This window comes from Vulpes vulpes, chromosome 1, assembly GCF_048418805.1.
Source record: "Vulpes vulpes isolate BD-2025 chromosome 1, VulVul3, whole genome shotgun sequence".
NCBI lineage: Eukaryota > Metazoa > Chordata > Mammalia > Carnivora > Canidae > Vulpes > Vulpes vulpes.
Window position 1 is genome coordinate 23,037,879 of NC_132780.1, and position 9,200 is coordinate 23,047,078.

General features: G+C 44.9%; 2 long non-coding RNA genes across 3 annotated transcripts in view; both read right to left on the minus strand.

Moving 5' to 3' along the window:
• The window catches only part of LOC140599251 (uncharacterized), a 110,728-nt gene that overhangs the window by 81,591 nt on the left and 19,937 nt on the right, over nucleotides 1-9,200 (minus strand). The gene's annotated exons all lie outside the window — the stretch shown is intronic.
• On the minus strand, nucleotides 8,693-9,078 carry LOC140599260 (uncharacterized). Its single transcript, XR_012001924.1, has 2 exons — nucleotides 8,959-9,078; nucleotides 8,693-8,881 (listed from the first exon to the last, which is right to left on the minus strand). It is a non-coding gene; the product is annotated as an uncharacterized lncRNA (long non-coding RNA).

Sequence of the window (9,200 nt, forward strand, 5' to 3'; positions counted from 1 at the left end):
GAGCCCAAATCCGGTGGTACCAACGTCTTCAGTGAGGACTTACTCATGAGGCTCTGTTCAAGATGCTTTCTCTGGGGTTCCTCACTGTGCCTTTCCCACTAAGTCCAGTATCCATGGCTTAACCAGGCTAGAATATTCTGCTCAGGCTTCAGCAGGATGATGCAGCACTTGGGACTGAAGATGCTATCCAGAAGCCCTGCAGTGGGGGCCAGGATGAAGATCCCCACAGCCACAGTGGCCTTCTCCAGGAGCTGTGGAAGGAACAAGGGGCAAAAAAGCCTTCGAGATGCTGCAGGATACAGCATCAAGGAACTTGATCTTGTTGAAGGCATCAGGCAAACCTCTGGCCAGGAAGGCCAAAGAGAAACCAGTTACATGGAGGGAGAATCCCATGAGCTCTCTATGTATCCCATTTATTGATTCATTCATTTATTCTTCTTTTTTTTTTTTTTTTTTTAGATTTACTGAAGTATAACTGACAAATTATAAGATATCTGAAATATACATCATGATGATTTAATACATGTATACATTGTGAAATACATTGTGAAAGGGTTCCTCCCATCGAGTTAATTAACACATCCATCCCCTCACATATTTTTTTTCTTTTTTTTTTTTATGATAGTCACAGAGAGAGAGAGAGAGAGAGAGAGGCAGAGACATAGGCAGAGGGAGAAGCAGGCTCCATGCACCGGAAGCCCGACGTGGGATTCGATCCCAGGTCTCCAGGATCGCGCCCTGGGCCAAAGGCAGGCACCAAACCGCTGCGCCACCCAGGGATCCCCATATTTTCTTTTTTTGTAAGAACATTTAAATTCTATTGTCTTAAGAAATTTCAGTTATACAATGTTATCAACTATATTCACCATGTTATACACATTGGATCCTCTACTGACTGACTTGTGAACTGTTTGTAGTCACCAATGCCCAGGTGGGCCACATTAGCCTCTGAGGCACACCCTCACTATATTTGGTTGAGTTTTTTTTTTTTTTTAGATTTTTATTTATTTATTTCAGAGAGAGAGCACAAGGAGAGGAGCAGAGGGAGAGGGAGAAGCAGACCCTCACTGAGCAGAGAGCCTGAAGTGAGACTCCATCCCAGGATCCCAGGATCATGACCTAAGCCAAAGGCAGACACTTAACTGACTGAGCCAGGTGCCCCTTTATGGGTTTTTTAAATGGTTCATTTTTTATAGTTAATTTTTGGAAGTAGTAGTAATTGTTCTTATTAGCAGTAGTTTTGGGCTGAATTAGGTTCCCCCCAAATTTGTATGTTGAACTCCTACCCCAGTATCTCAGAATGTGTCTACATTTGGAGACAGGGCCTTTAAAGAGGTAATTAAAGTAAAATGAGGCCATCAGAGTGGGCCCTAAATCCAATGTGACCAGTGTCTTTACATGAAGAGGAGATCAGGACACACATACACATGGAAGGATGACCATGTGAGGACACAGGGAGAAGATGGCCACCTACAAGCAAAGGAGAGAGGCCTCGGGAGAAACCAACCCTGCTGATACCTGGATTTTGAACTTCTAGCCTCCAGAAATACGAAAAAATAAATCTCTGTTGTGTGAGCCCCCTAGTCTGTGGTATTTTGTTGTGGTGGCCCCAGATGCCTAAGATGGCAAGTTTTACCAATCCTGGCACACTTCCTTGGAAGATTTTTCTTTTTTAAGATTTTATTTATTGGGCAGCCCAGGTGGCTCAGCTGTTTAGTGCCACCTTTAAGAATATTTTTTTAAAAGATTTTATTTATTCATGAGAGACACAGAGAGAGAGAGAGGCAGAAACACGGGCAGAGGGAGAAGCAGGCCCCATGCAGGGAGTCCATCCTGGTGGACTCCATCCCGGGTCTCCAGGATCACGCCCCGGACTGAAGGCGGCAATAAACCACTGAGCCACCCGGGCTGCCTGAACGATTATTTTAAATCACTGCTCTGAACCACAATGACAGAGCTGGTGAGGATGAGCATGGTGGGAGGCAGAATAATGCTCCTTTTACCCTAAAATCTCCAGACCCAACCCCTGGAACTTGTGAATATGTTACCTCACATGGTAAGAGAAACTTTTCAGATAGGATTCAATTAAGGATCTTGAAATGGGAAGATTATCTTGGACTGTCCAGATGAATCCAAAGCCATCACATGAGCCCTTAAAAGTGGGGAAAGAAGGAAGAAGGATTGGACAGAGAAACATGACTGGAAAAGGTGGGAGAGATTTGAAGCATGACAGGGACTGAACTCACCACTGTTGACTTTGAAAATGGAGGGAGACCTTGTGGTAGGGAATGGGACCTTCTGGCTGACAACCCAGAGAAAATGGTGTCCTCAATCCTACAACTGCAAGGAGCTGATTCCTGCCAACAACCCAAAGGAACTGGGAAGCAGATTCTTCCCCTAGAGCAAAGACATGGCCCTCCAGACGCCTTAGTTATAATGAAGTCAGACTGGAGAGGCACCCACAGATTCAGCAAATGAAATAAGCTCTCAGGTAGGTCTGATGGTGGCAAGCCTGGTAACAACTGTGGGCAGTGGTGCCCTCTAGTTTCTCTGAGGCACCTGTGTAAAGAACACATGTGCTCACCTCCCCACTCCACAACCTCCCCTTGAAGGGCTAGTGGGTCTACTCAGGACTCGCAAAAGAATGGTCTGACTCCCTGACCCTACCTCCCACCTCCGGCAAGAGTCATGGAGAGGGAAGCTAGGGGCGAGAATGCCTTTGAGAAAAATGTTGGAGTGCTGGGTCCCCCTCCCCAGAGGGAGAGCAGTGTCCTGCCCTCTCAGGCCAACCTTAAGGGACTTCATGAGAATCCTCTGAAAGTTCAGCTTGCCCCTCGGTTTGAGAGGGCCAGAACTGGGAGCCTGATGTCACTTGAAAACATGAAGGCCGACAATGACTGGAGGTGAAGGACAATGAGGTTGCAGTGGAGGGAGTCAGGTGTCTGGCTTCAGGGGCCAGGGTGTCTCTGGGAGCCAGAGCAGACACCTGGACACACCTGCCCTAAGATGGCAAGTGACTATGTCAAGAAACAAAATTTTCTCCAATATTTTCATTTTTGATGGTAACTAAAATGCCTTTCCTCCCCTCAGAGAAGGATCTGGTTATGGACAAACAACATAGCTGATGTATCAGGCCCAATTTAGAGCTCTGGCCACCTTCTGCATCAAGTAGTTCTTGGACCACAGGCCTCTGAGTTCCCTTCTGGTTTTAATTCACCGGGACAGGGGTGATCCATGCATCCGGGCCACTCATCTGGAGCTCCTCCTTCATCAAGTAGGACATAATTCCATCCCCTGAGGAGGCTTGTGGGTCAAAAACATCTATGTGGACAGAGGAACAGGTCTTTGACAGTTTTCTGCACTTGAAAAATGTCAAATTCTAACTGTGTTCATTAACATCAAAGGCAATCTCTATCCATTGAGGGTCTTGAAATGTACCTTCCTGAGAGGATGGAGAAGCCAGGGGAAGGCAGGGTGATGTCATAGATAGGACAGGGACCATCCATAGCTCTATCCAAACTGTCACAGGCCAATGACTCTGTGACCCAGGTGACTTTCCCAGCAAGGCCAATTTATCCCCAAGACCCATGAAAAAATATTTTAATTTTACCACTTGTAAAATCAGAAGAAAAAAAATGGATAAAGTTATAATAAATATATAATAATGAATGCAACCTGGATTGTGTTTGCCTTGATAGCAAGGCAGTAGTAAAATATGATTTTTAATATTTTTTTTAAAGGAGGAAAGGACCAGGACACCTGGGTGGCTCAGTCAGTTAAGCATCTGCCTTCAGGGCAGCCTGGGTGGCTCAGCGGTTTAGCGCCGCCTCCCGCTCAGGTCATGATCCTGGAGTCCAAGGATCGTGTCCCACATCGGGCTTCCTGCATGGAGCCTGCTTCTCCCTCTGCCTGTGTCTCTGCCTCTCTCTCTCTGTCTCTCATGAATAAATAAATAAAATAAAATCTTAAAAAAAAAAAAAGTATCTTCCTTCAGATCAGGTCATGATCCCGGGGTCCTGGGATGGAGTCCTGAGTCCCTCACCAGGCTCCTTGCTCAGTGGAGAGTCTGCTTCTTCCTCTTCTGCTGCTCCCCCTGCTCCTGTGCGGGCTCTCTCAAATGAATACATAAAATCTTTAAAAATACATAAATATTTTTGAAAAGAAAAAGGACCCACAAAAGTCATAGTGAAGCTCTGGTACCAGGGACTGTGGCCACAGACTACCTTCCTCAGCCTTATTACCCCCCAGCAGAGTCCAAACCCCATCAGGCCTACACAGACCCGCCTCTGCTGGATTGCAAACCTGTGTCTCCCATGCCCCCTCTGCCCTAGCCATGTGGCTACTCTTGCCGATTCTCTCTGAAGAGCCCCAACTCTGTCCTGCCTTCCAGGCTTGGGCAGAGTGCAAATCCTGCTCTCGGCCCTTCTCCAACTCATCCACATTTTGCTCTGTCACCTACCAGAGGGCAGTAATAAAATCAGTGATAAATATGGCATACTGTGTTAATGTAAAGGTGCTCTGGTCTCAGTGGCTCAGCTGATGGACCACCTTCTCCACCAACTCCTGAAGGCAAAGGTTGAGAAAACCCAGTAGGAATTCTGTCTCCCACTGGATTCTGGGCCCTCTGTACACCTCTTACTTGCCCTTAATCTCTTCTCCTCCACAAGAAACTTCCTTCAGTAGAGGAAAGTCAATAAAACAAGTCAACACAAATGTAATCTAAAAAGTAAAAGGTGTCAGGAAGAACATAAGCAGAGAGGACTTGAGAGAGCTATCTGAGGCTGTTTTAGTTGAGGTGGGTGGGGAAGCCTCTTTGAGGAGCTGATGTTAGAGCTGAGGCCCCATCTGTCATCTAGGGGAAGGATATTCCAGATAAGGCAAAGACTCAACCATGTAATTCAGGGGTCAATGAACCACAGCCTGGAGGCTAAATCTGGCTTTCTGCCTCTTGGTAAAGTTTCTTGGAGGGGTGCCTGGCTGACCGGCTCAGTTGTTAGAGCATGCAACTCTCAACCTCAGGGTCATGAGTTTGAGCCCACATTAAAAAAAAAAAAAAAGTTTTACCGGAGTACAGCCAACCATGTCTTTCTATATATTCTTTCTGAATGCTTTCATGCTACAAATGCAGAGCTGAGCAGCTGCAACAGAGACCATATGGCCAACAATACCAAAAACATTCACTACTCGGCCCTTTGCAGAAAAAATGTTCTGGCCTCTGTTGTAGAGATTTTTTCACTGGTGCAAAATAATCCACTATGTGAATAGAGCACAATGCATCTCTTCTTTTCCAGTAGGTGTCTGGCCTGAGCATTCCTAAGTGGGGAGATGTTAGGACTGGGGTGTGCAGATGTTCAACTGAACTAGAAGATGCCAAAATGTTTTCCAAAACTCAAATATCCACAAATATTTCCCACAAAAAGTTTTAATATTTTGTGTTTGGCTTCAAGTCACAGATACATCTGGAGTTGATTTTTGAGTGTCATACAGCCACATTAGATTTTCCTACAGCCCCAATAGGTCTGCTTCTTTTTATTTTTAAATATTTTATTTCTTTATTCATGAGAGACACAGAGAGAGAGGCAAAGACATAGGCAGAGGGAGAAGCAGGCTTCCTGCAGCCTGATGTAGGTCTAGATCTCAGGACCCCTGGATCATGACCTGAGCCAAAGGCAGATGCTCAACCACTGAGCCACCCAGGCATCCCTGCTTCTTTTTAATAACATTTTTTATTGATGTATATAATTCACACAGCATAAAACTCAACCATTTAAAGTACATAGTTCAGGGCAGCCCCGGTGGCGCAGCGGTTTGGCGCCGCCTGCAGCCCGGGGTGTGATCCTGGAGACTTGGGATGGAGTCCCACATCGGGCTTCCTGCATGAAGCCTGCTTCTCTCTCTGCCTGTGTCTCTGCCTCTCTCTTTCTCTCTCTGAATGAATACATAAATAAATCTTAAAAAAATAAAGTACATAGTTCAGTACTTTTTAGTATATTCACAGGATTGTGAAACCATCACCACTAATTCCAGAACATTTTCATTACCCTCAAAAGAAACCTCATGTGTATTAGCTGCACTTTCCATTCCTCCTCCTTCCAGCCTCTGGTAATCACAACAGTTTGGCTTCTAGCTAACTTAATTTTTATTTTGTTTTTAATATTTTTTTTATTATTATTTATTTATGATAGTCATACACAGAGAGAGAGAGAGGCAGAGACACAGGCAGAGGGAGAAGCAGGCTCCATGCACCGGGAGCCCGACGTGGGATTCGATCCCGGGTCTCCAGGATCGCGCCCTGGGCCAAAGGCAGGCGCCAAACCGCTGCGCCACCCAGGGATCCCCTAACTTACTTTTTAAATTGAGATTTACCTCAGTGCCATTTGGAACAAAAGTTTCTGCTGCTTACAGAATGTTTGGAGAGGGGATCCCTGAGTGGCTCAGTGGTTTAGCGCCTGCCTTCCACCCAGGGCATGATACTGGAGTCCCAAGATCAAGTCCCAGGATCAAGTCCTCCATTGGGCTCCCTGAATGGAGCCTGCTTCTCCCTCTGCCTGTATCTCTGCCTTTCTCTCCGTGTGTGTCTCTCATGAATAAATAAAATCTTAATAAAAAAAAAAAAAAAAAGTTTGGAGACCTTTGTCTGGTACCAGACTGCCTCCCAGTGGATCTAGCATTCAAGTTGCCTAAAGATGATGCCTTTCACTCTGGCTCTAGAAACAAACTAGGTAAATGTTCTCTCAATAGCAATTTCCTAGGGTTCCTAGCAGTTATAAATGCGTAAATAAGGCCAAAACATCAGGCCAATTTCAGCTACTAAGAAAATGAGCCAGGGAACTCAGTCAGTATAAGTGCATAACTTACAAGATGAAGAATAAGCCCTCAGCACTTGGATTTTACTTTCCCATCTGTGGCTTCTGCACACAGCAAGCACTTGCTTGAATACCATACTCAGGGACCAGCAGCTAAGGGGGGAGGAGATGGAGACAGAACCCTGACCACCCAGCTAGGTAGCCCCCTGAAAGTTTCTAATTCCATGCCTAGTTTTATTTTCTCTAAGGCACTTAGAGAAGAGATGCTGCCAGCAAGCATCTGCTTTACTTGTTTACCGGTGTGTAAACTGCGAGCCCTCCAAGTCCAAAGTCCCATCAGTCCTGCTCACTGATATGTTCCCTCATTCCCCACTGCTGTCCAGTGGATAAAGAGCATTCAGTCCTAGGCTCCTGGAGCCTCAGTGTCCATCGAAAGATGAATGGATAAAGAAGATGTGGTTTATGTATACAATGGAATATTACTCAGCCATTAGGAACGACAAATACCCACCATTTGCTTCAACGTGGATGGAACTGGAGGGTATTATGCTGAGTGAAGTAAGTCAATCGGAGAAGGACAAACAGTGTATGTTTTCATTCATTTGGGAAATATAAATAACAGTGAAAGGGAATATAAGGGAAGGGAGAAGAAAAAGACTCCTAACTCGGGGAAAAGAACTAGGGGTGGTGGAAGGGGAGGAGGGCGGGGGGTGGGGGTGAATGGGTGACGGGCACTGAGGGGGGCACTTGATGGGATGAGCACTGGGTGTTATTCTGTATGTTGGTAAATTGAACACCAATAAAAAATTAATTTATTAAAAAAAAAATCCTAGGCTCCTGGAAGTGCAGTTCGCATCTCCTTTGTTAGGTCCCCAGTCCAACTCACATCCTCTTGCTATCCCATCTCAGCATTGGGTAGCTGCAGCCACCCTGTGCCCAGTCCCGGAGCTGTGAAACCTCCTTGAATTGTTATCTTACCCTCAATCTGAATTTCAAAAAAATAATAACTTCAATATAAGTATATTCCAAACATGCTATTGTAATGTGCTTATACTAAAATACAGCATTAATATTTAGAAGAGTATTTAGAATTATAATTTAAATATGTCCCAAATACACTATTGAGACAAATAATAATAAAATAGTTTGTAATTAATTAATTAAATTAAAATTAAATTAATTAATTAATTAAAATAGTATTTAGTATAAGTATATCCCAAATGTGCTAGTGGGATATAGTTATACTAAAAAAAACTATTCATCTGAAATTCAAATTTAACTAGGAGCTGTCCCCTGTATTTTTGCTAAATTTGGCAACCCTACTCTGACACATACATGTATCAAAAATTAGTTACGCTAAATATATAGTAAAAGGCTTTTTTTTTAAAGATTTTATTTATTCATGAGAGATACACACAGAGAGAGGCAGAGATACAGGCGGAGGGAGAAACAAGCTCCATGTAGGAAGACGGAGGTGGGACTCCATCCCAGGACTCCAGGATCAGGCCCCCAGCCGAAGGCGTCGCCAAACCACCGAGCCACCAGGACTGCCCAGTAAAAGGCTTTTAAAAATGTAATACATAGAGATACACTTATTCCAAAAAACTATTTTTTGCTTACCTGGAATTTAAATTTAAGTAGGCATCTTGCATTTTTATTTACTAGATCTGGCAACCGTACTGTGGACATAGCTACTCTGAGAATTACGAGTACTACTATGAATATATTTCCTAAGTTTTAAAAAATACACTAAATATGAGACACACTAATACTAAAAAACCTTGTTATGAAATTCAAGTCTAGCTGTGGCTCTTGTATTATTTATTGGCTAAACCTGGCCATTCCTATTCTAGGACATACTCCATTAAAATAGACATATCTTAAACTTTTTTTTTTTTAAGATTTTATTTATTTATTCATGAGAGACACAGAGAGAGAGAAAGAGAGGCAGAGACACAGGCAGAGGGAGAAGCAGGCTCCACGCAGGGAGCCCGACGTGGGACTCGATCCCAGGACCCTGGGATCACGCCCTGGGCCGAAGGCAGACGCTGAACCACTGAGCCACTCAGGCGTCCCTAAAATAGACATATCTTAAAATATGTTAACATAGTCAACGTGAGACTGTTCTGTAGTAAAGCAGACACACACGCACCGTAAACGACGAATTTCCGGCCTGCGGCCGGCCAGCTCCCACAAAGCCAGGGCCTTACAGCAGCGCTCAGGCAGCCCCACCCACTCTCCTTCCTCACCCCGCTCCAACGCGGCGTGCCCCTTTGCCATGGCGACCGAAGCAGTCCGAGGTAATTCGGAGGCACTGCGGGGGCGAAGGACCATCCCAGGCCGCTTCCGATTGGCCAGCGAAGCCTGGTCTTTACTACTCCGCCCCCACGCCGG